Here is a 21,348-nt window from a genome sequence, read left to right as displayed (position 1 = left end):
ATGCAGCTAGGCTCGCTGGTCTAGGGCTGTGACTCTCGCCTTGGGTGCGAGAGGTCCTGGGTTCAAATCCCGGACGAGCCTGCCAGAGGCTTGGTCCAGAAGCTGTTTCATCTCTTTAGGTCAAGAGCAATCAGGAAGTTTTTGGTCAATCGGCAGAAAGCTAGGCAAAGCCAGGCCGGTTAGCTCAGTTGGTTAGAGCGTGGTGCTAATAACGCCAAGGTCGCTGGGTTCGATCCCCGTACGGGCCAACTCTTTTATTCTCTGGGAGCTCAGCTCTGCTCTTCTGGCAAAGTGACGGGTGCTCTCACGGAAATCCCTGCTGGCTAAACAGCTTGCAGTTGCGGCCGAAATAGCTCAGTTGGGAGAGCGTTAGACTGAAGATCTGAAGGTCCCTGGTTCGATCCCGGGTTTCGGCACATGTGCCCTCTCTTTTCCTTTTGTCCGTGGGGCCCAGAGACCAAAATCCACTGGGATCCAACCCCACTGACAAACTGCTTGGCAACGGCCACATCGCTATCTGCCTCCCAGATGGCCACCAGCAAAGCAGTGAGCCCCTAAAGCGCACGTAGGGAGAGTCGCTTCGAAGCGTCGCTTAGGTCACGTCACAGAGAGACCAGCGGACAGGCAGGTCTGCTGCCTGCATCTGCAAAACCTCTTTTAGTACACATCTAGCTGGAGAAAAAAAACTCATCCTTGTGCCTGAGAACGAGTCTTGCCGCAGACGCCTACCAAACGAGAACCAAAAACACGCACGTGAAAGAAACAGAAGCAGGCCTGACTTTCTTAACCAGATGTTAAGCCTCCAGAGAGACCGGCAAAAATTGCCAAAGGCTGACTGTATTTCAAGTCATCCCGGCGGGTATTGGGTAAAGTTTTCAACCAGCAATGATCACGCCGGATGAACCTCATAGGCTACGATATTGCCTCTGCGAAGAATGCCAGGGAGAGTCGCGACCTCTCCCGCACCTATGCGGACGTGAACCGACATGGTGGTAACAAGCTTCAAACTGCCCTGCAATCAGCCTTCTGGCTTGGCTGACCATACGGGCCATTTTTGGGGGATGCACCCTTGCCAGGATTTCTGTATTTCCTAAAATATCCAGGTTTTGGCTGTTTGCACTCTGCAGAGCGATCGTTGTATAACATTATTTCACGAGAGCAGAGCAGACGGCTCCTTATGCTTTCAAATCGCCTCGCGGTTCTTTGGTGTCATACAATGATCGGTGCGCAGCTTCAAGTCGAACGAACGAACAAAGGCGTGCGTGCGTGTCTTTGCATCGCTTTGATCGTTCTCACCTTCTCACGCACCACGATTGGTCGATTATGTACAATATCTGCATGTTATTGGTCAAACTACTTTGGATTTTTTAGGCAATATAACAATCCTGGCCAGGACGTGTCCCCTATAATGGCACATATGGCCACCCTACTTCTGGGCACGGGTGTCTGCGTGGTGTGTTTACGGAACAGGTTAGCGTCACGTACAAGAAGGCTTAATCACTCTTCTCTCTTTACTCAAAGAAGAGCGTGCGTTGCTTTCCTGAACCCTGGGGAGAGAGAATTATGGGTGTCCTGGCAAAAAAGGGGCGGAGTCATAAAGCTGAAGCGAGACGAGGCGGCTGAGGCGATGAACTGCTAATCCATTGTGCTCTGCGCGCGTGGGTTCGAATCCCATCCTCGCTGGTTGATGTTTAGGTGGGAAACGTTGATCCTGGAGGGTCGTTGTCTCTGCAGAGTTTAGGTCCAACCCTAATCAAACACACCTGAACCAGCTAAATCAAGGTCTTCAGGATGCAGTTAGGTGTTTTCTATCCAGTTTTTCTCAGGGTTGAGCTAAACTCTGCAGGAGAGTGGCCTCCAGGATCAACGCCCCACCCCTGCTTGAGCGCTTGAAAGGGGACAGTGCTACTGCCAAATGATTGACACTGCACTCACCCGACCTCTCACGGCACACTAAGGGTCAGCTTTACGCCGCCCTATTGAAAGGAGCTGCAGAAAAACGACACAGTCCAGCTTCCGGTCGGGCAGGTCAGAAGGCGACGAGGTGGCCGAGTGGTTAAGGCGATGGACTGCTAATCCATTGTGCTCTGCACGCTGGGTTCGAATCCCATCCTCGCCGATCTCTTTAGCCCGTAAGTGATTTAGTCTTTGCGGCCCTGTGAGCAACGGCTGCTCCGTCAAGGTTCCATGATGTAATGATTATCACCAGGACTCTGAATCCAGCGATCCGAGTTCAAATCTCGTGGGACCTGTTATGCCACCAATTTGCGCAGGACACGGCCCGAAAAACCTCTTGGCAGCAGTGAGCCCCAAAAGCGCACGTAGGGAGAGTCGCTTCGTAGCGTCAACGCGCAGTCTTTCTCTTTAGGGAAGTGAGCGTAAAAGGGCAGGACTCAGCGTGGAGAATGCGGGCATCGATCCCGCTACCTCTCGCATGCTAAGCGAGCGCTCTACCATTTGAGCTAATTCCCCTGGCCAATGTGGGGCGATGTCCATCTCTCCAAAAGGCGCCTTCGAAGAGCGACAGCCATTATGACGGGCTTGAGGGAAAGAGGCCATCTCTCCTCTGTGCTGGCACCTTTGTAGTGGCCGCCATTTAGTTGTAGAATTAACCGAGAGATTGTGCTTTTGGTTTTAAGGCCCTTCTTGGTCTTGTGACCCCAGTATATATGTGTCTGGATTCCTGTATTACGTAGGCTGCCTTTGGATCACTCAGTTCGTGCATCCAGCTTCTCCCTCTTTTCCCACACTGGCTTAAAGTCTACGGGACATCTGACCGTTTCAGCTGTCCTCCCTAAGATCCCTCTACATGTTAAGTCCAGCCCCATTTTTGAATCCATTCAGAGGCCAACTTTCCTTCGTTTGCCTTTGACACTGTCTCGAGGTGTTCGATTCCTTCCATGTTAGTTCGTGTTCCTTCTTTGGTTGTTGCTGTAGTTGTTCTTTTTTTTCTCGGCTGGGCGCTTTCGCAGCTAGGCTCGTTGGTCTAGGGCTGTGGTTCTCGCCTTGGGTGCGAGAGGTCCCGGGTTCAAATCCCGGACGAGCCCGTGGTGAGGCTTGGTCCAGAAGCTGTTTTATCTCTTTAGGGTCAAGAGCAATCAGGAAGTTTCTGGTCAATCGGGCAGAAAGCTGGGCAAAGCCAGGCCGGTTAGCTCAGTTGGTTAGAGCGTGGTGCTAATAACGCCAAGGTCGCCGGGTTCGATCCCCGTACGGGCCAAGCTCTTTTATTCTCTGGGTGCTCAGCTCTGCTCTTCTGGCAAAGTGACGGGTGGTCTCACGGAAATGCCTGCTGGCTAAACGGCTTGCAGGCGTGGCCGAAATAGCTCAGTTGGGAGAGCGTTAGACTGAAGATCTAAAGGTCCCTGGTTCGATCCCGGGTTTCGGCACATGTCCCCTCTCCTTTCCTTTTGTTCGTGGGGCCCAGAGACCAAAATTCACTGGGATCCAACGCCACTGTCAGACTGCTTGGCCACGGCCACATCGTTATCTGCCTCCCAGATGGCCACCAGCAAAGCAGTGAGCCCCAAAAGCGCACGTAGGGAGAGTCGCTCCGTAGCGTCAACGCGCAGTCTGTCTCTTTAGGGAAGTGAGCGAAAAGGGCAAGAACCAGCTTGGAGAATGCGGCATCGATCCCGCTACCTCTCGCATGCTAAGCGAGCGCCTACCATTTGAGCTAATTCCCTGGCCGCAGTTGAACGATGTCCATCTCTCCAAAAGACGGCTTCAAGAGCGACAGCCATTATAACGGGCTGCAGGAAAGAGGCCATCTCTCCTCTGTGCTGGCACCTTTGTACTGGGCGCCATTTAGTTGTAGGATTAACCGAGAGATTGTGCTTTTGTTTTAAGGCCCTTCTTGGTCTTGTGACCCCAGTATATATGTGTGCGGACTCCTGTATTACGAGGCTGCCTTTGGATCACTCAGGTCGTGCATCCAGCTTCTCCCCTTTTTCCCACACTGGCTTAAAGTCTACGGGACATCTGACCGCTTCAGCTGTCCTCCCAAGATCCCTCTGCATGTTAGGTCCAGCCCCATTTTTAAATCCATTCAGAGGCCAACTTTCCTTCGCTTGCCTTTGACACCGCCTCGAGGTGTTTGATAACTTCCATGTTAGTTCGTGTTCCTTCTTTGGTTGTTGCTGTAGTTGTTCATTTTTTCACGGCCAGGCGCTTGCGCAGGTAGGCTCGCTGGTCTAGGGCTGTGACTCTCGCCTTGGGTGCGAGAGGTCCTGGGTTCAAATCCCGGACGAGCCTGCCAGAGGCTTGGTCCAGAAGCTGTTTCATCTCTTTAGGTCAAGAGCAATCAGGAAGTTTTTGGTCAATCGGCAGAAAGCTAGGCAAAGCCAGGCCGGTTAGCTCAGTTGGTTAGAGCGTGGTGCTAATAACGCCAAGGTCGCGGGTTCGATCCCCGCACGGGCCAACTCTTTATTCTCTGGGAGCTCAGCTCTGCTCTTCTGGCAAAGTGACGGGTGCTCTCACGGAAATCCCTGCTGGCTAAACAGCTTGCAGTTGCGGCCGAAATAGCTCAGTTGGGAGAGCGTTAGACTGAAGATCTGAAGGTCCCTGGTTCGATCCCGGTTTCGCACATGTGCCCTCTCCTTTCCTTTTGTCCGTGGGGCCCAGAGACCAAAATCCACTGGGATCCAACGCCACTGTCAGACTGCTTGGCCACGGCCACATCGTTATCTGCCTCCCAGATGGCCACCAGCAAAGCAGTGAGCCCCTAAAGCGCACGTAGGGAGAGTCGCCCAGAAGGCCAACGCGCAGTCTGTCTCTTTAGGAAGTGAGCGTAAAAGGGCAGGGAGATGGCCACCAGCAAAGCAGTGAGCCCCAAAAGCGCACGTAGGGAGAGTCGCCCAGAAGGCCAACGCGCAGTCTGTCTCTTTAGGAAGTGAGCGTAAAAGGGCAGGGAGATGGCCACCAGCAAAGCAGTGAGCCCCTAAAGCGCACGTAGGGAGAGTCGCCCAGAAGGCCAACGCCGCAGTCTGTCTCTTTAGGAAGTGAGCGTAAAAGGGCAGGGAGATGGCCACCAGCAAAGCAGTGAGCCCCTAAAGCGCACGTAGGGAGAGTCGCTCAGAGCGCCGCCAGGTCACGTCACAGAGAGACCAGCGGACAGGCAGGTCTGCTGCCTGCATCTGCAAAACCTCTTTTAGTACACATCTAGCTGGAGAAAAAAAACTCATCCTTGTGCCTGAGAACGAGTCTTGCCGCAGACGCCTACCAAACGAGAACCAAAAACACGCACGTGAAAGAAACAGAAGCAGGCCTGACTTTCTTAACCAGATGTTAAGCCTCCAGAGAGACCGGCAAAAATTGCCAAAGGCTGACTGTATTTCAAGTCATCCCGGCGGGGTATTGGGTAAAGTTTTCAACCAGCAATGATCACGCCGGATGAACCTCATAGGCTACGATATTGCCTCTGCGAAAGAATGCCAGGGAGAGTCGCGACCTCTCCCGTGCACCTATGCGGACGTGAACCGACATGGTGGTAACAAGCTTCAAACTGCCCTGCAATCAGCCTTCTGGCTTGGCTGACCATACGGGCCATTTTTGGGGGATGCACCCTTGCCAGGATTTCTGTATTTCCTAAAATATCCAGGTTTTGGCTGTTTGCACTCTGCAGAGCGATCGTTGTATAACATTATTTCACGAGAGCAGAGCAGACGGCTCCTTATGCTTTCAAATCGCTCTCGCGGTTCTTTGGTGTCATACAATGATCGGTGCGCAGCTTCAAGTCGAACGAACGAACAAAGGCGTGCCTGTATTTGCATCGCTTTGATCGCTCTCACCTTCTCACGCACCACGATTGGTCGATTATGTACAATATCTGCATGTTATTGGTCAAACTACTTTGGATTTTTAGGCAATATAACAATCCTGGCCAGGACGTGTCCCCTATAATGGCACATATGGCCACCCTACTTGGGCACGGGTGTCTGCGTGGTGTGTTTACGGAACAGGTTAGCGTCACGTACAAGAAGGCTTAATCACTCTTCTCTCTTTACTCAAAGAAGAGCGTGCGTTGCTTTCCTGAACCCTGGGGAGAGAGAATTATGGGTGTCCTGGCAAAAAAGGGGCGGAGTCATAAAGCTGAAGCGAGACGAGGCGGCTGAGGCGATGAACTGCTAATCCATTGTGCTCTGCACGCTGGGTTCGGATCCCATCCTCGCTGGTTGATGTTTTAGGAATGCTGATCCTGGAGGGCCGTTGTCTCTGCAGAGTTTAGGTCCAACCCTAATCAAACACACCTGAACCAGCTAAATCAAGGTCTTCAGGATGCAGTTAGGTGTTTTCTATCCAGTTTTTCTCAGGGTTGGAGCTAAACTCTGCAGGAGAGTGGCCCTCCAGGATCAACGTTCCCCACCCCTGCTTGAGCGCTTGAAAGGGGCCGGTGCTACTGCCAAATGATTGACACTGCACTCACCCGACCTCTCACGGCACACTAAGGGTCAGCTTTACGCCGTCCTATTGAAAGGAGCTGCAGAAAAACGACACAGTCCAGCTTCCGTCTGGCAGGCCAGCGCGTGACGAGGTGGCCGAGTGGTTAAGGCGATGGACTGTTAATCCATTGTGCTCTGCACGCTGGGTTCGAATCCCATCCTCGCTGGTTGATGTTTAGCGCAGGGGTGGGAAACGCTGATCCTGGAGGGCCGTTGTCTCTGCAGAGTTTAGGTCCAACCCTAATCAAACACACCTGAACCAGCTAAATCAAGGTCTTCAGGATGCAGTTAGGTGTTTTCTATCCAGTTTTTCTCAGGGTTGAGCTAAACTCTGCAGGAGAGTGGCCTCCAGGATCAACGCTCCCCACCCCTGCTTGAGCGCTTGAAAGGGGACAGTGCTACTGCCAAATGATTGACACTGCACTCACCCGACCTCTCACGGCACACTAAGGGTCAGCTTTACGCCGCCCTATTGAAAGGAGCTGCAGAAAAACGACACAGTCCAGCTTCCGGTCGGGCAGGTCAGAAGGCGACGAGGTGGCCGAGTGGTTAAGGCGATGGACTGTTAATCCATTGTGCTCTGCACGCGTGGGTTCGAATCCCATCCTCGCTGGTTGATGTTTAGCGCAGGGGTGGGAAACGCTGATCCTGGAGGGCCGTTGTCTCTGCAGACTTTAGCTCCAACCCTAATCAAACACACCTGAACCAGCTAAATCAAGGTCTTCAGGATGCAGTTAGGGTTTTTATCCAGTTTTTCTCAGGGTTGAGCTAAACTCTGCAGGAGAGTGGCCTCCAGGATCAACGCCCCCACCCCTGCTTGAGCGCTTGAAAGGGGCCGGTGCTACTGCCAAATGATTGACACTGCACTCACCCGACCTCTCACGGCACACTAAGGGTCAGCTTTACGCCGCCCTATTGAAAGGAGCTGCAGAAAAACGACACAGTCCAGCTTCCGGTCTGGCAGGCCAGCGCGTGACGAGGTGGCCGAGTGGTTAAGGCGATGGACTGTTAATCCATTGTGCTCTGCACGCGTGGGTTCGAATCCCATCCTCGCCGATCTCTTTAGCCCGTAAGTGATTTAGTCTTTGCGGCAACGCCTGCTCCTGTCAAGGTTCCATGATGTAATGATTATCACCAGGACTCTGAATCCAGCGATCCGAGTTCAAATCTCGTGGGACCTGTTATGCCACCAATTTGCGCAGGACACGGCCCGAAAACCTCTTGGCAGCAGTGAGCCCCAAAAGCGCACGTAGGGAGAGTCGCTCAGAAGGCCAACGCGCAGTCTGTCTCTTTAGGAAGTGAGCGAAAAGGGCAAGAACCAGCTTGGAGAATGCGGCATCGATCCCGCTACCTCTCGCATGCTAAGCGAGCGCCACCATTTGAGCTAATTCCCTGGCCGCAGTTGAACGATGTCCATCTCTCCAAAAGACGGCTTCAAGAGCGACAGCCATTATAACGGGCTGCAGGAAAGAGGCCATCTCTCCTCTGTGCTGGCACCTTTGTACTGGGCGCCATTTAGTTGTAGGATTAACCGAGAGATTGTGCTTTTGTTTTTAAGGCCCTTCTTGGTCTTGTGACCCCAGTATATATGTGTGCGGACTCCTGTATTACGTAGGCTGCCTTTGGATCACTCAGGTCGTGCATCCAGCTTCTCCCTCTTTTCCCACACTGGCTTAAAGTCTACGGGACATCTGACCGCTTCAGCTGTCCTCCCCAAGATCCCTCTGCATGTTAGGTCCAGCCCCATTTTTAAATCCATTCAGAGGCCAACTTTCCTTCGTTTGCCTTTGACACCGTCTCGAGGTGTTTGATAACTTCCATGTTAGTTCGTGCTCCTTCTTTGGTTGTTGCTGTAGTTGTTCATTTTTTCACGGCCAGGCGCTTGCGCAGGTAGGCTCGCTGGTCTAGGCTGTGACTCGCCTTGGGTGCGAGAGGTCCTGGGTTCAAATCCCGGACGAGCCTGCCAGAGGCTTGGTCCAGAAGCTGTTTCATCTCTTTAGGTCAAGAGCAATCAGGAAGTTTTTGGTCAATCGGCAGAAAGCTAGGCAAAGCCAGGCCGGTTAGCTCAGTTGGTTAGAGCGTGGTGCTAATAACGCCAAGGTCGCGGGTTCGATCCCCGCACGGGCCAACTCTTTATTCTCTGGGAGCTCAGCTCTGCTCTTCTGGCAAAGTGACGGTGCTCTCACGGAAATCCCTGCTGGCTAAACAGCTTGCAGTTGCGGCCGAAATAGCTCAGTTGGGAGAGCGTTAGACTGAAGATCTGAAGGTCCCTGGTTCGATCCCGGTTTCGCACATGTGCCCTCTCTTTTCCTTTTGTCCGTGGGGCCCAGAGACCAAAATCCACTGGGATCCAACGCCACTGTCAGACTGCTTGGCCACGGCCACATCGTTATCTGCCTCCCAGATGGCCACCAGCACAGCAGTGTTGGATTTTATCTTCCATTCTTGAAGATAACATTTTTAGACAGACATATTGATGGATTACATCTTCCTTGTCTGAACGAACAAAGGCGTGCCTGTATTTGCATCGCTTTGATCGCTCTCACCTTCTCACGCACCACGATTGGTCGATTATGTACAATATCTGCATGTTATTGGTCAAACTACTTTGGATTTTTAGGCAATATAACAATCCTGGCCAGGACGTGTCCCCTATAATGGCACATATGGCCACCCTACTTCTGGGCACGGGTGTCTGCGTGGTGTGTTTACGGAACAGGTTAGCGCCACGCATAAGAAGGCTTATTCACTCTTCCTCTTTACTGAAAGAAGAGTGTGCGTTGCTTTCCTGAACCCTGGGAGAGAGAATTATGGGTGTCCTGGCAAAAAGGGCGGAGTCATAAAGCTCAAGCGAGACGAGGCGGCTGAGGCGATGAACTGCTAATCCATTGTGCTCTGCACGCGTGGGTTCGAATCCCATCCTTGTCGATCTCTTGAGCCTGTAAGTGATTTAGTCTTTGCGGCAACGTCTGCTCCTGTCAAGGTTCCAAAGATGTAATGACTATCACTCAGGACTCTGAGTCCAGCGATCCGACTTCAAATCTTCGATGGGACCTGTTATGCCACCAATTTGCGCAGGACACGGCCCGAAAAACCTCTTGGCAGCAGTGAGCCCCAAAAGCGCACGTAGGGAGAGTCGCCCAGAAGGCCAACGCCGCAGTCTGTCTCTTTAGGAAGTGAGCGTAAAAGGGCAAGAACCAGCTTGGAGAATGCGGGCATCGATCCCGCTACCTCTCGCATGCTAAGCGAGCGCCTACCATTTGAGCTAATTCCCTGGCCGCAGTTGAACGATGTCCATCTCTCCAAAAGACGCCTTCGAAGAGCGACAGCCATTATGACGGGCTTGAGGGAAAGAGGCCATCTCTCCTCTGTGCTGGCACCTTTGTAGTGGCCGCCATTTAGTTGTAGAATTAACCGAGAGATTGTGCTTTTGGTTTTAAGGCCCTTCTTGGTCTTGTGACCCCAGTATATATGTGTCTGGATTCCTGTATTACGTAGGCTGCCTTTGGATCACTCAGTTCGTGCATCCAGCTTCTCCCTCTTTTCCCACACTGGCTTAAAGTCTACGGGACATCTGACCGTTTCAGCTGTCCTCCCTAAGATCCCTCTACATGTTAAGTCCAGCCCCATTTTTGAATCCATTCAGAGGCCAACTTTCCTTCGTTTGCCTTTGACACTGTCTCGAGGTGTTCGATTCCTTCCATGTTAGTTCGTGTTCCTTCTTTGGTTGTTGCTGTAGTTGTTCTTTTTTTCTCGGCTGGGCGCCATGCAGCTAGGCTCGCTGGTCTAGGGCTGTGGTTCTCGCCTTGGGTGCGAGAGGTCCCGGTTCAAATCCCGGACGAGCCTGGTGAGGCTTGGTCCAGAAGCTGTTTCATCTCTTTAGGGTCAAGAGCAATCAGGAAGTTTCTGGTCAATCGGCAGAAAGCTAGGCAAAGCCAGGCCGGTTAGCTCAGTTGGTTAGAGCGTGGTGCTAATAACGCCAAGGTCGCGGGTTCGATCCCCGCACGGGCCAACTCTTTATTCTCTGGGTGCTCAGCTCTGCTCTTCTGGCAAAGTGACGGGTGGTCTCACGGAAATGCCTGCTGGCTAAACAGCTTGCAGTTGCGGCCGAAATAGCTCAGTTGGGAGAGCGTTAGACTGAAGATCTAAAGGTCCCTGGTTCGATCCCGGTTTCGCACATGTCCCTCTCCTTTCCTTTTGTTCGTGGGGCCCAGAGACCAAAATTCACTGGGATCCAACGCCACTGTCAGACTGCTTGGCCACGGCCACATCGTTATCTGCCTCCCAGATGGCCACCAGCAAAGCAGTGAGCCCCAAAAGCGCACGAGGGAGAGTCGCTCAGAAGGCCGCCAGGTCACGCCACAGAGAGACCAGCGGACAGGCAGGTCTGCTGCCTGCATCTGCAAAACCTCTTTAGTACACATCTAGCTGGAGAAAAAAAACTCATCCTTGTGCCTGAGAACGAGTCTTGCCGCAGACGCCTACCAAACGAGAACCAAAAACACGCACGTGAAAGAAACAGAAGCAGGCCTGACTTTCTTAACCAGATGTTAAGCCTCCAGAGAGACCGCAAAATTGCCAAAGGCTGACTGTATTTCAAGTCATCCCGGCGGGTATTGGGTAAAGTTTTCAACCAGCAATGATCACGCCGGATGAACCTCATAGGCTACGATATTGCCTCTGCGAAGAATGCCAGGGAGAGTCGCGACCTCTCCCGCACCTATGCGGACGTGAACCGACATGGTGGTAACAAGCTTCAAACTGCCCTGCAATCAGCCTTCTGGCTTGGCTGACCATACGGGCCATTTTTGGGGGATGCACCCTTGCCAGGATTTCTGTATTTCCTAAAATATCCAGGTTTTGGCTGTTTGCACTCTGCAGAGCGATCGTTGTATAACATTATTTCACGAGAGCAGAGCAGACGGCTCCTTATGCTTTCAAATCGCCTCGCGGTTCTTTGGTGTCATACAATGATCGGTGCGCAGCTTCAAGTCGAACGAACGAACAAAGGCGTGCCTGTATTTGCATCGCTTGATCCTTCTCCCCTTTTTCCCACACTGGCTTAAAGTCTACGGGACATCTGACCGCTTCAGCTGTCCTCCCAAGATCCCTCTGCATGTTAGGTCCAGCCCCATTTTTGAATCCATTCAGAGGCCAACTTTCCTTCGTTTGCCTTTGACACCGCCTCGAGGTGTTTGATAACTTCCATGTTAGTTCGTGTTCCTTCTTTGGTTGTTGCTGTAGTTGTTCATTTTTTCACGGCTAGGCGCTTGCGCAGGTAGGCTCGTTGGTCTAGGGCTGTGACTCTCGCCTTGGGTGCGAGAGGTCCTGGGTTCAAATCCCGGACGAGCCCGTTGTGAGGCTTGGTCCAGAAGCTGTTTCATCTCTTTAGGTCAAGAGCAATCAGGAAGTTTCTGGTCAATCGGCAGAAAGCTGGGCAAAGCCAGGCCGGTTAGCTCAGTTGGTTAGAGCGTGGTGCTAATAACGCCAAGGTCGCGGGTTCGATCCCCGTACGGGCCAACTCTTTTATTCTCTGGGAGCTCAGCTCTGCTCTTCTGGCAAAGTGACGGGTGCTCTCACGGAAATCCCTGCTGGCTAAACAGCTTGCAGTTGCGGCCGAAATAGCTCAGTTGGGAGAGCGTTAGACTGAAGATCTGAAGGTCCCTGGTTCGATCCCGGGTTTCGGCACATGTGCCCTCTCTTTTCCTTTTGTCCGTGGGGCCCAGAGACCAAAATTCACTGGGATCCAACGCCACTGTCAGACTGCTTGGCCACGGCCACATCGTTATCTGCCTCCCAGATGGCCACCAGCAAAGCAGTGAGCCCCAAAAGCGCACGTAGGGAGAGTCGCGACCTCTCCCGTGCACCTATGCGGACGTGAACCGACATGGTGGTAACAAGCTTCAAACTGCCCTGCAATCAGCCTTCTGGCTTGGCTGACCATACGGGCCATTTTTGGGGATGCACCCTTGCCAGGATTTCTGTATTTCCTAAAATATCCAGGTTTTGGCTGTTTGCACTCTGCAGAGCGATCGTTGTATAACATTATTTCACGAGAGCAGAGCAGACGGCTCCTTATGCTTTCAAATCGCCTCGCGGTTCTTTGGTGTCATACAATGATCGGTGCGCAGCTTCAAGTCGAACGAACGAACAAAGGCGTGCCTGTATTTGCATCGCTTGATCCTTCTCACCTTCTCACGCACCACGATTGGTCGATTATGTACAATACCCGCGTGTTATCGGTCAAACTACCTTGGATGTTTTAGGCAATATAACAATCCTGGCCAGGACGTGTCCCCTATAATGGCACATATGGCCACCCTACTTCTGGGCACGGGTGTCTGCGTGGCGTGTTTACGGAACGGGTTAGCGCCACGCATAAGAAGGCTTATTCACTCTTCCTCTTTACTGAAAGAAGAGTGTGCGTTGCTTTCCTGAACCCTGGGAGAGAGAATTATGGGTGTCCTGGCAAAAAGGGCGGAGTCATAAAGCTCAAGCGAGACGAGGCGGCTGAGGCGATGAACTGCTAATCCATTGTGCTCTGCACGCGGGTTCGAATCCCATCCTTGTCGATCTCTTGAGCCTGTAAGTGATTTAGTCTTTGCGGCCCTGTGAGCAACGGCTGCTCCCGTCAAGGTTCCATGATGTAATGATTATCACCAGGACTCTGAATCCAGCGATCCGAGTTCAAATCTCGTGGGACCTGTTATGCCACCAATTTGCGCAGGACACGGCCCGAAAACCTCTTGGCAGCAGTGAGCCCCAAAAGCGCACGAGGGAGAGTCGCTCAGAAGGCCAACGCGCAGTCTGTCTCTTTAGGGAAGTGAGCGTAAAAGGGCAAGAACCAGCTTGGAGAATGCGGGCATCGATCCCGCTACCTCTCGCATGCTAAGCGAGCGCTCTACCATTTGAGCTAATTCCCCTGGCCGCAGTTGAACGATGTCCATCTCTCCAAAAGACGGCTTCGAAGAGCGACAGCCATTATAACGGGCTGCAGGGAAAGAGGCCATCTCTCCTCTGTGCTGGCACCTTTGTACTGGGCGCCATTTAGTTGTAGGATTAACCGAGAGATTGTGCTTTTGTTTTAAGGCCCTTCTTGGTCTTGTGACCCCAGTATATATGTGTGCGGACTCCTGTATTACGTAGGCTGCCTTTGGATCACTCAGGTCGTGCATCCAGCTTCTCCCCTCTTTTTCCCACACTGGCTTAAAGTCTACGGGACATCTGACCGTTTCAGCTGTCCTCCCCAAGATCCCTCTGCATGTTAGGTCCAGCCCCATTTTTAAATCCATTCAGAGGCCAACTTTCCTTCGCTTGCCTTTGACACCGCCTCGAGGTGTTTGATAACTTCCATGTTAGTTCGTGTTCCTTCTTTGGTTGTTGCTGTAGTTGTTCATTTTTTCACGGCCAGGCGCTTGCGCAGGTAGGCTCGCTGGTCTAGGGCTGTGACTCTCGCCTTGGGTGCGAGAGGTCCTGGGTTCAAATCCCGGACGAGCCTGCCAGAGGCTTGGTCCAGAAGCTGTTTCATCTCTTTAGGGTCAAGAGCAATCAGGATGTTTTAGGCAATATAACAATCCTGGCCAGGACGTGTCCCCTATAATGGCACATATGGCCACCCTACTTGGGCACGGGTGTCTGCGTGGTGTGTTTACGGAACAGGTTAGCGCCACGCATAAGAAGGCTTATTCACTCTTCCTCTTTACTGAAAGAAGAGTGTGCGTTGCTTTCCTGAACCCTGGGAGAGAGAATTATGGGTGTCCTGGCAAAAAGGGGTGGAGTCATAAAGCTCAAGCGAGACGAGGCGGCTGAGGCGATGAACTGCTAATCCATTGTGCTCTGCACGCTGGGTTCGAATCCCATCCTCGCCGATCTCTTTAGCCCGTAAGTGATTTAGTCTTTGCGGCAACGCCTGCTCCTGTCAAGGTTCCAAAGATGTAATGACTATCACTCAGGACTCTGAATCCAGCGATCCGACTTCAAATCTTCGATGGGACCTGTTATGCCACCAATTTGCGCAGGACACGGCCCGAAAACCTCTTGGCAGCAGTGAGCCCCTAAAGCGCACGTAGGGAGAGTCGCTCAGAAGGCCAACGCGCAGTCTGTCTCTTTAGGAAGTGAGCGTAAAAGGGCAGGGAGATGGCCACCAGCAAAGCAGTGAGCCCCTAAAGCGCACGTAGGGAGAGTCGCTCAGAGCGCCGCCAGGTCACGCCACAGAGAGACCAGCGGACAGGCAGGTCTGCTGCCTGCATCTGCAAAACCTCTTTTAGTACACATCTAGCTGGAGAAAAAAAACTCATCCTTGTGCCTGAGAACGAGTCTTGCCGCAGACGCCTACCAAACGAGAACCAAAAACACGCACGTGAAAGAAACAGAAGCAGGCCTGACTTTCTTAACCAGATGTTAAGCCTCCAGAGAGACCGCAAAATTGCCAAAGGCTGACTGTATTTCAAGTCATCCCGGCGGGTATTGGGTAAAGTTTTCAACCAGCAATGATCACGCCGGATGAACCTCATAGGCTACGATATTGCCTCTGCGAAAGAATGCCAGGGAGAGTCGCGACCTCTCCCGTGCACCTATGCGGACGTGAACCGACATGGTGGTAACAAGCTTCAAACTGCCCTGCAATCAGCCTTCTGGCTTGGCTGACCATACGGGCCATTTTTGGGGGATGCACCCTTGCCAGGATTTCTGTATTTCCTAAAATATCCAGGTTTTGGCTGTTTGCACTCTGCAGAGCGATCGTTGTATAACATTATTTCACGAGAGCAGAGCAGACGGCTCCTTATGCTTTCAAATCGCCTCGCGGTTCTTTGGTGTCATACAATGATCGGTGCGCAGCTTCAAGTCGAACGAACGAACAAAGGCGTGCCTGTATTTGCATCGCTTTGATCGCTCTCACCTTCTCACGCACCACGATTGGTCGATTATGTACAATATCTGCATGTTATTGGTCAAACTACTTTGGATTTTTAGGCAATATAACAATCCTGGCCAGGACGTGTCCCCTATAATGGCACATATGGCCACCCTACTTCTGGGCACGGGTGTCTGCGTGGTGTGTTTACGGAACGGGTTAGCGCCACGCATAAGAAGGCTTATTCACTCTTCCCTCTTTACTGAAAGAAGAGTGTGCGTTGCTTTCCTGAACCCTGGGGAGAGAGAAATATGGGTGTCCTGGCAAAAAAGGGGGTGGAGTCATAAAGCTCAAGCGAGACGAGGCGGCTGAGGCGATGAACTGCTAATCCATTGTGCTCTGCACGCTGGGTTCGAATCCCATCCTCGCTGGTTGATGTTTAGGTGGAAACGCTGATCCTGGAGGGCCGTTGTCTCTGCAGACTTTAGCTCCAACCCTAATCAAACACACCTGAACCAGCTAAATCAAGGTCTTCAGGATGCAGTTAGGGTTTTTTTATCCAGTTTTTCTCAGGGTTGGAGCTAAACACTGCAGGAGAGTGGCCTCCAGGATCAACGCCCCCACCCCTGCTTGAGCGCTTGAAAGGGGCCGGTGCTACTGCCAAATGATTGACACTGTACCTACCTGGCCTCTCACGGCACACTAAGGGTCAGCTTTACGCCGCCCCATTGAAAGGAGCTGCAGAGAAGACGACACAGTCCAGCTTCCGGTCGGGCAGGTCAGAAGGCGACGAGGTGGCCGAGTGGTTAAGGCGATGGACTGCTAATCCATTGTGCTCTGCACGCTGGGTTCGAATCCCATCCTTGTCGATCTCTTGAGCCTGTTAGGGTTTTTTATCCAGTTTTTCTCAGGGTTGAGCTAAACTCTGCAGGAGAGTGGCCTCCAGGATCAACGCCCCCACCCCTGCTTGAGCGCTTGAAAGGGGCCGTGCTACTGCCAAATGATTGACACTGCACTACCCGACCTCTCACGGCACACTAAGGGTCAGCTTTACGCCGTCCTATTGAAAGGAGCTGCAGAGAAGACGACACAGTCCAGCTTCCGTCTGGCAGGCCAGCGTGACGAGGTGGCCGAGTGGTTAAGGCGATGGACTGCTAATCCATTGTGCTCTGCACGCGGGTTCGAATCCCATCCTCGCTGGTTGATGTTTAGCGCAGGGTGGGAAACGCTGATCCTGGAGGGTCGTTGTCTCTGCAGACTTTAGCTCCAACCCTAATCAAACACACCTGAACCAGCTAAATCAAGGTCTTCAGGATGCAGTTAGGTGTTTTCTATCCAGTTTTTCTCAGGGTTGAGCTAAACACTGCAGGAGAGTGGCCTCCAGGATCAACGCCCCCACCCCTGCTTGAGCGCTTGAAAGGGACAGTGCTACTGCCAAATGATTGACACTGCACTACCCGACCTCTCACGGCACACTAAGGGTCAGCTTTACGCCGTCCTATTGAAAGGAGCTGCAGAAAAACGACACAGTCCAGCTTCCGTCTGGCAGGCCAGCGTGACGAGGTGGCCGAGTGGTTAAGGCGATGGACTGCTAATCCATTGTGCTCTGCACGCGGGTTCGAATCCCATCCTCGCTGGTTGATGTTTAGCGCAGGGTGGGAAACGCTGATCCTGGAGGGCCGTTGTCTCTGCAGAGTTTAGGTCCAACCCTAATCAAACACACCTGAACCAGCTAAATCAAGGTCTTCAGGATGCAGTTAGGTGTTTTCTATCCAGTTTTTCTCAGGGTTGAGCTAAACTCTGCAGGAGAGTGGCCTCCAGGATCAACGCTCCCCACCCCTGCTTGAGCGCTTGAAAGGGACAGTGCTACTGCCAAATGATTGACACTGCACTACCCGACCTCTCACGGCACACTAAGGGTCAGCTTTACGCCGCCCCATTGAAAGGAGCTGCAGAAAAACGACACAGTCCAGCTTCCGGTCTGGCAGGCCAGCGTGACGAGGTGGCCGAGTGGTTAAGGCGATGGACTGCTAATCCATTGTGCTCTGCACGCGGGTTCGAATCCCATCCTTGTCGATCTCTTGAGCCTGTAAGTGATTTAGTCTTTGCGGCAACGCCTGCTCCTGTCAAGGTTCCAAAGATGTAATGACTATCACCAGGACTCTGAATCCAGCGATCCGAGTTCAAATCTCGTGGGACCTGTTATGCCACCAATTTGCGCAGGACACGGCCCGAAAACCTCTTGGCAGCAGTGAGCCCCTAAAGCGCACGTAGGGAGAGTCGCTCAGAGCGCCGCCAGGTCACGCCACAGAGAGACCAGCGGACAGGCAGGTCTGCTGCCTGCATCTGCAAAACCTCTTTTAGTACACATCTAGCTGGAGAAAAAAAACTCATCCTTGTGCCTGAGAACGAGTCTTGCCGCAGACGCCTACCAAACGAGAACCAAAAACACGCACGTGAAAGAAACAGAAGCAGGCCTGACTTTCTTAACCAGATGTTAAGCCTCCAGAGAGACCGCAAAATTGCCAAAGGCTGACTGTATTTCAAGTCATCCCGGCGGGTATTGGGTAAAGTTTTCAACCAGCAATGATCACGCCGGATGAACCTCATAGGCTACGATATTGCCTCTGCGAAAGAATGCCAGGGAGAGTCGCGACCTCTCCCGTGCACCTATGCGGACGTGAACCGACATGGTGGTAACAAGCTTCAAACTGCCCTGCAATCAGCCTTCTGGCTTGGCTGACCATACGGGCCATTTTTGGGGGATGCACCCTTGCCAGGATTTCTGTATTTCCTAAAATATCCAGGTTTTGGCTGTTTGCACTCTGCAGAGCGATCGTTGTATAACATTATTTCACGAGAGCAGAGCAGACGGCTCCTTATGCTTTCAAATCGCCTCGCGGTTCTTTGGTGTCATACAATGATCGGTGCGCAGCTTCAAGTCGAACGAACGAACAAAGGCGTGCCTGTATTTGCATCGCTTTGATCGCTCTCACCTTCTCACGCACCACGATTGGTCGATTATGTACAATACCTGCGTGTTATCGGTCAAACTACCTTGGATGTTTTAGGCAATATAACAATCCTGGCCAGGACGTGTCCCCTATAATGGCACATATGGCCACCCTACTTGGGCACGGGTGTCTGCGTGGTGTGTTTACGGAACAGGTTAGCGCCACGCATAAGAAGGCTTAATCACTCTTCTCTTTACTCAAAGAAGAGCGTGCGTTGCTTTCCTGAACCCTGGGAGAGAGAAATATGGGTGTCCTGGCAAAAAGGGGCGGAGTCATAAAGCTCAAGCGAGACGAGGCGGCTGAGGCGATGGACTGCTAATCCATTGTGCTCTGCACGCGGGTTCGAATCCCATCCTCGCTGGTTGATGTTTAGCGCAGGGTGGGAAACGTTGATCCTGGAGGGCCGTTGTCTCTGCAGAGTTTAGGTCCAACCCTAATCAAACACACCTGAACCAGCTAAATCAAGGTCTTCAGGATGCAGTTAGGTGTTTTCTATCCAGTTTTTCTCAGGGTTGAGCTAAACTCTGCAGGAGAGTGGCCCTCCAGGATCAACGCTCCCCACCCCTGCTTGAGCGCTTGAAAGGGGCCGGTGCTACTGCCAAATGATTGACACTGCACTACCCGACCTCTCACGGCACACTAAGGGTCAGCTTTACGCCGTCCTATTGAAAGGAGCTGCAGAAAAACGACACAGTCCAGCTTCCGTCTGGCAGGCCAGCGTGACGAGGTGGCCGAGTGGTTAAGGCGATGGACTGTTAATCCATTGTGCTCTGCACGCGTGGGTTCGAATCCCATCCTCGCTGGTTGATGTTTAGCGCAGGGTGGGAAACGTTGATCCTGGAGGGCCGTTGTCTCTGCAGACTTTAGCTCCAACCCTAATCAAACACACCTGAACCAGCTAAATCAAGGTCTTCAGGATGCAGTTAGGGTTTTTTATCCAGTTTTTCTCAGGGTTGAGCTAAACTCTGCAGGAGAGTGGCCTCCAGGATCAACGCCCCCACCCCTGCTTGAGCGCTTGAAAGGGGCCGGTGCTACTGCCAAATGATTGACACTGCACTACCCGACCTCTCACGGCACACTAAGGGTCAGCTTTACGCCGTCCTATTGAAAGGAGCTGCAGAAAAACGACACAGTCCAGCTTCCGGTCTGGCAGGCCAGCGTGACGAGGTGGCCGAGTGGTTAAGGCGATGGACTGCTAATCCATTGTGCTCTGCACGCGTGGGTTCGAATCCCATCCTCGTCGATCTCTTTAGCCCGTAAGTGATTTAGTCTTTGCGGCCCTGTGAGCAACGGCTGCTCCCGTCAAGGTTCCATGATGTAATGATTATCACTCAGGACTCTGAATCCAGCGATCCGAGTTCAAATCTCGGTGGGACCTGTTATGCCACCAATTTGCGCAGGACACGGCCCGAAAACCTCTTGGCAGCAGTGAGCCCCAAAAGCGCACGTAGGGAGAGTCGCTCAGAAGGCCAACGCGCAGTCTGTCTCTTTAGGAAGTGAGCGAAAAGGGCAAGAACCAGCTTGGAGAATGCGGGCATCGATCCCGCTACCTCTCGCATGCTAAGCGAGCGCTCTACCATTTGAGCTAATTCCCCTGGCCGCAGTTGAACGATGTCCATCTCTCCAAAAGACGGCTTCGAAGAGCGACAGCCATTATAACGGGCTGCAGGGAAAGAGGCCATCTCTCCTCTGTGCTGGCACCTTTGTACTGGGCGCCATTTAGTTGTAGGATTAACCGAGAGATTGTGCTTTTGTTTTAAGGCCCTTCTTGGTCTTGTGACCCCAGTATATATGTGTGCGGACTCCTGTATTACGAGGCTGCCTTTGGATCACTCAGGTCGTGCATCCAGCTTCTCCCTCTTTTCCCACACTGGCTTAAAGTCTACGGGACATCTGACCGCTTCAGCTGTCCTCCCTAAGATCCTCTACATGTTAAGTCCAGCCCCATTTTTGAATCCATTCAGAGGCCAACTTTCCTTCGCTTGCCTTTGACACCGCCTCGAGGTGTTTGATAACTTCCATGTTAGTTCGTGCTCCTTCTTTGGTTGTTGCTGTAGTTGTTCATTTTTTCACGGCCAGGCGCTTGCGCAGGTAGGCTCGTTGGTCTAGGGCTGTGGTTCTCGCCTTGGGTGCGAGAGGTCCCGGTTCAAATCCCGGACGAGCCCGTGGTGAGGCTTGGTCCAGAAGCTGTTTCATCTCTTTAGGTCAAGAGCAATCAGGAAGTTTTTGGTCAATCGGCAGAAAGCTAGGCAAAGCCAGGCCGGTTAGCTCAGTTGGTTAGAGCGTGGTGCTAATAACGCCAAGGTCGCTGGGTTCGATCCCCGCACGGGCCAAGCTCTTTATTCTCTGGGTGCTCAGCTCTGCTCTTCTGGCAAAGTGACGGGTGGTCTCACGGAAATGCCTGCTGGCTAAACAGCTTGCAGTTGCGGCCGAAATAGCTCAGTTGGGAGAGCGTTAGACTGAAGATCTGAAGGTCCCTGGTTCGATCCCGGTTTCGCACATGTGCCCTCTCTTTTCCTTTTGTCCGTGGGGCCCAGAGACCAAAATTCACTGGGATCCAACGCCACTGTCAGACTGCTTGGCCACGGCCACATCGTTATCTGCCTCCCAGATGGCCACCAGCAAAGCAGTGAGCCCCAAAAGCGCACGAGGGAGAGTCGCTCAGAAGGCCAACGCCGCAGTCTTTCTCTTTAGGAAGTGAGCGAAAAGGGCAGGACTCAGCGTGGAGAATGCGGGCATCGATCCCGCTACCTCTCGCATGCTAAGCGAGCGCCTACCATTTGAGCTAATTCCCTGGCCAATGTGGGCGATGTCCATCTCTCCAAAAGACGGCTTCAAGAGCGACAGCCATTATGACGGGCTTGAGGGAAAGAGGCCATCTCCTCTGTGCTGGCACCTTTGTAGTGGCCGCCATTTAGTTGTAGGATTAACCGAGAGATTGTGCTTTTGTTTTAAGGCCCTTCTTGGTCTTGTGACCCCAGTATATATGTGTCTGGATTCCTGTATTACGAGGCTGCCTTTGGATCACTCAGTTCGTGCATCC

General features: G+C 52.5%; 32 non-coding genes across 32 annotated transcripts; 24 read left to right on the top strand and 8 right to left on the bottom strand.

Moving 5' to 3' along the window:
• The first annotated feature begins 173 nt into the window (after window positions 1-173).
• Window positions 174-248, top strand: trnai-aau (transfer RNA isoleucine (anticodon AAU)). Its single transcript has one exon. It is a non-coding gene; the product is annotated as a tRNA-Ile (tRNA).
• A 95-nt stretch (window positions 249-343) lies between these two features.
• On the top strand, window positions 344-416 carry trnaf-gaa (transfer RNA phenylalanine (anticodon GAA)). Its single transcript has one exon. It is a non-coding gene; the product is annotated as a tRNA-Phe (tRNA).
• Window positions 417-799: 383 nt separating this feature from the next.
• On the bottom strand, window positions 800-937 carry LOC131549959 (U4 spliceosomal RNA). Its single transcript, XR_009273532.1, has one exon. It is a non-coding gene; the product is annotated as a U4 spliceosomal RNA (small nuclear RNA).
• A 1,098-nt stretch (window positions 938-2,035) lies between these two features.
• Window positions 2,036-2,119, top strand: trnas-gcu (transfer RNA serine (anticodon GCU)). The gene has a single exon. It is a non-coding gene; the product is annotated as a tRNA-Ser (tRNA).
• A 280-nt stretch (window positions 2,120-2,399) lies between these two features.
• trnaa-agc (transfer RNA alanine (anticodon AGC)) lies at window positions 2,400-2,472 on the bottom strand. The gene has a single exon. It is a non-coding gene; the product is annotated as a tRNA-Ala (tRNA).
• A 670-nt stretch (window positions 2,473-3,142) lies between these two features.
• On the top strand, window positions 3,143-3,217 carry trnai-aau (transfer RNA isoleucine (anticodon AAU)). The gene has a single exon. It is a non-coding gene; the product is annotated as a tRNA-Ile (tRNA).
• A 96-nt stretch (window positions 3,218-3,313) lies between these two features.
• trnaf-gaa (transfer RNA phenylalanine (anticodon GAA)) lies at window positions 3,314-3,386 on the top strand. The gene has a single exon. It is a non-coding gene; the product is annotated as a tRNA-Phe (tRNA).
• Window positions 3,387-4,343: 957 nt separating this feature from the next.
• On the top strand, window positions 4,344-4,417 carry trnai-aau (transfer RNA isoleucine (anticodon AAU)). The gene has a single exon. It is a non-coding gene; the product is annotated as a tRNA-Ile (tRNA).
• A 94-nt stretch (window positions 4,418-4,511) lies between these two features.
• Window positions 4,512-4,584, top strand: trnaf-gaa (transfer RNA phenylalanine (anticodon GAA)). Its single transcript has one exon. It is a non-coding gene; the product is annotated as a tRNA-Phe (tRNA).
• A 704-nt stretch (window positions 4,585-5,288) lies between these two features.
• Window positions 5,289-5,428, bottom strand: LOC131549958 (U4 spliceosomal RNA). Its single transcript, XR_009273531.1, has one exon. It is a non-coding gene; the product is annotated as a U4 spliceosomal RNA (small nuclear RNA).
• A 1,095-nt stretch (window positions 5,429-6,523) lies between these two features.
• On the top strand, window positions 6,524-6,604 carry trnan-guu (transfer RNA asparagine (anticodon GUU)). The gene has a single exon. It is a non-coding gene; the product is annotated as a tRNA-Asn (tRNA).
• A 361-nt stretch (window positions 6,605-6,965) lies between these two features.
• On the top strand, window positions 6,966-7,050 carry trnan-guu (transfer RNA asparagine (anticodon GUU)). Its single transcript has one exon. It is a non-coding gene; the product is annotated as a tRNA-Asn (tRNA).
• A 361-nt stretch (window positions 7,051-7,411) lies between these two features.
• Window positions 7,412-7,493, top strand: trnan-guu (transfer RNA asparagine (anticodon GUU)). Its single transcript has one exon. It is a non-coding gene; the product is annotated as a tRNA-Asn (tRNA).
• A 998-nt stretch (window positions 7,494-8,491) lies between these two features.
• trnai-aau (transfer RNA isoleucine (anticodon AAU)) lies at window positions 8,492-8,565 on the top strand. Its single transcript has one exon. It is a non-coding gene; the product is annotated as a tRNA-Ile (tRNA).
• A 93-nt stretch (window positions 8,566-8,658) lies between these two features.
• Window positions 8,659-8,731, top strand: trnaf-gaa (transfer RNA phenylalanine (anticodon GAA)). The gene has a single exon. It is a non-coding gene; the product is annotated as a tRNA-Phe (tRNA).
• A 1,644-nt stretch (window positions 8,732-10,375) lies between these two features.
• Window positions 10,376-10,449, top strand: trnai-aau (transfer RNA isoleucine (anticodon AAU)). Its single transcript has one exon. It is a non-coding gene; the product is annotated as a tRNA-Ile (tRNA).
• Window positions 10,450-10,543: 94 nt separating this feature from the next.
• Window positions 10,544-10,616, top strand: trnaf-gaa (transfer RNA phenylalanine (anticodon GAA)). The gene has a single exon. It is a non-coding gene; the product is annotated as a tRNA-Phe (tRNA).
• A 376-nt stretch (window positions 10,617-10,992) lies between these two features.
• On the bottom strand, window positions 10,993-11,128 carry LOC131549963 (U4 spliceosomal RNA). Its single transcript, XR_009273536.1, has one exon. It is a non-coding gene; the product is annotated as a U4 spliceosomal RNA (small nuclear RNA).
• Window positions 11,129-11,883: 755 nt separating this feature from the next.
• Window positions 11,884-11,957, top strand: trnai-aau (transfer RNA isoleucine (anticodon AAU)). Its single transcript has one exon. It is a non-coding gene; the product is annotated as a tRNA-Ile (tRNA).
• Window positions 11,958-12,052: 95 nt separating this feature from the next.
• trnaf-gaa (transfer RNA phenylalanine (anticodon GAA)) lies at window positions 12,053-12,125 on the top strand. The gene has a single exon. It is a non-coding gene; the product is annotated as a tRNA-Phe (tRNA).
• Window positions 12,126-13,287: 1,162 nt separating this feature from the next.
• Window positions 13,288-13,360, bottom strand: trnaa-agc (transfer RNA alanine (anticodon AGC)). The gene has a single exon. It is a non-coding gene; the product is annotated as a tRNA-Ala (tRNA).
• Window positions 13,361-14,842: 1,482 nt separating this feature from the next.
• Window positions 14,843-14,979, bottom strand: LOC131549961 (U4 spliceosomal RNA). Its single transcript, XR_009273534.1, has one exon. It is a non-coding gene; the product is annotated as a U4 spliceosomal RNA (small nuclear RNA).
• Window positions 14,980-16,079: 1,100 nt separating this feature from the next.
• On the top strand, window positions 16,080-16,160 carry trnas-gcu (transfer RNA serine (anticodon GCU)). Its single transcript has one exon. It is a non-coding gene; the product is annotated as a tRNA-Ser (tRNA).
• Window positions 16,161-16,411: 251 nt separating this feature from the next.
• On the top strand, window positions 16,412-16,491 carry trnas-gcu (transfer RNA serine (anticodon GCU)). The gene has a single exon. It is a non-coding gene; the product is annotated as a tRNA-Ser (tRNA).
• A 357-nt stretch (window positions 16,492-16,848) lies between these two features.
• trnas-gcu (transfer RNA serine (anticodon GCU)) lies at window positions 16,849-16,928 on the top strand. Its single transcript has one exon. It is a non-coding gene; the product is annotated as a tRNA-Ser (tRNA).
• Window positions 16,929-17,287: 359 nt separating this feature from the next.
• Window positions 17,288-17,367, top strand: trnas-gcu (transfer RNA serine (anticodon GCU)). Its single transcript has one exon. It is a non-coding gene; the product is annotated as a tRNA-Ser (tRNA).
• A 426-nt stretch (window positions 17,368-17,793) lies between these two features.
• LOC131549960 (U4 spliceosomal RNA) lies at window positions 17,794-17,930 on the bottom strand. The gene has a single exon (XR_009273533.1). It is a non-coding gene; the product is annotated as a U4 spliceosomal RNA (small nuclear RNA).
• Window positions 17,931-19,026: 1,096 nt separating this feature from the next.
• On the top strand, window positions 19,027-19,108 carry trnan-guu (transfer RNA asparagine (anticodon GUU)). The gene has a single exon. It is a non-coding gene; the product is annotated as a tRNA-Asn (tRNA).
• Window positions 19,109-19,466: 358 nt separating this feature from the next.
• Window positions 19,467-19,548, top strand: trnas-gcu (transfer RNA serine (anticodon GCU)). Its single transcript has one exon. It is a non-coding gene; the product is annotated as a tRNA-Ser (tRNA).
• Window positions 19,549-19,827: 279 nt separating this feature from the next.
• trnaa-agc (transfer RNA alanine (anticodon AGC)) lies at window positions 19,828-19,900 on the bottom strand. The gene has a single exon. It is a non-coding gene; the product is annotated as a tRNA-Ala (tRNA).
• Window positions 19,901-20,563: 663 nt separating this feature from the next.
• trnai-aau (transfer RNA isoleucine (anticodon AAU)) lies at window positions 20,564-20,638 on the top strand. The gene has a single exon. It is a non-coding gene; the product is annotated as a tRNA-Ile (tRNA).
• A 95-nt stretch (window positions 20,639-20,733) lies between these two features.
• Window positions 20,734-20,806, top strand: trnaf-gaa (transfer RNA phenylalanine (anticodon GAA)). The gene has a single exon. It is a non-coding gene; the product is annotated as a tRNA-Phe (tRNA).
• Window positions 20,807-21,348: the final 542 nt, after the last annotated feature.

The sequence above is a fragment of the Onychostoma macrolepis genome, chromosome 11 (assembly GCF_012432095.1).
Source record: "Onychostoma macrolepis isolate SWU-2019 chromosome 11, ASM1243209v1, whole genome shotgun sequence".
Classification (NCBI taxonomy): Eukaryota; Metazoa; Chordata; class Actinopteri; order Cypriniformes; family Cyprinidae; genus Onychostoma; species Onychostoma macrolepis.
The sequence above is the reverse complement of the archived record's forward strand: the minus strand, read 5'-3'. Positions and strand labels throughout refer to the sequence as shown.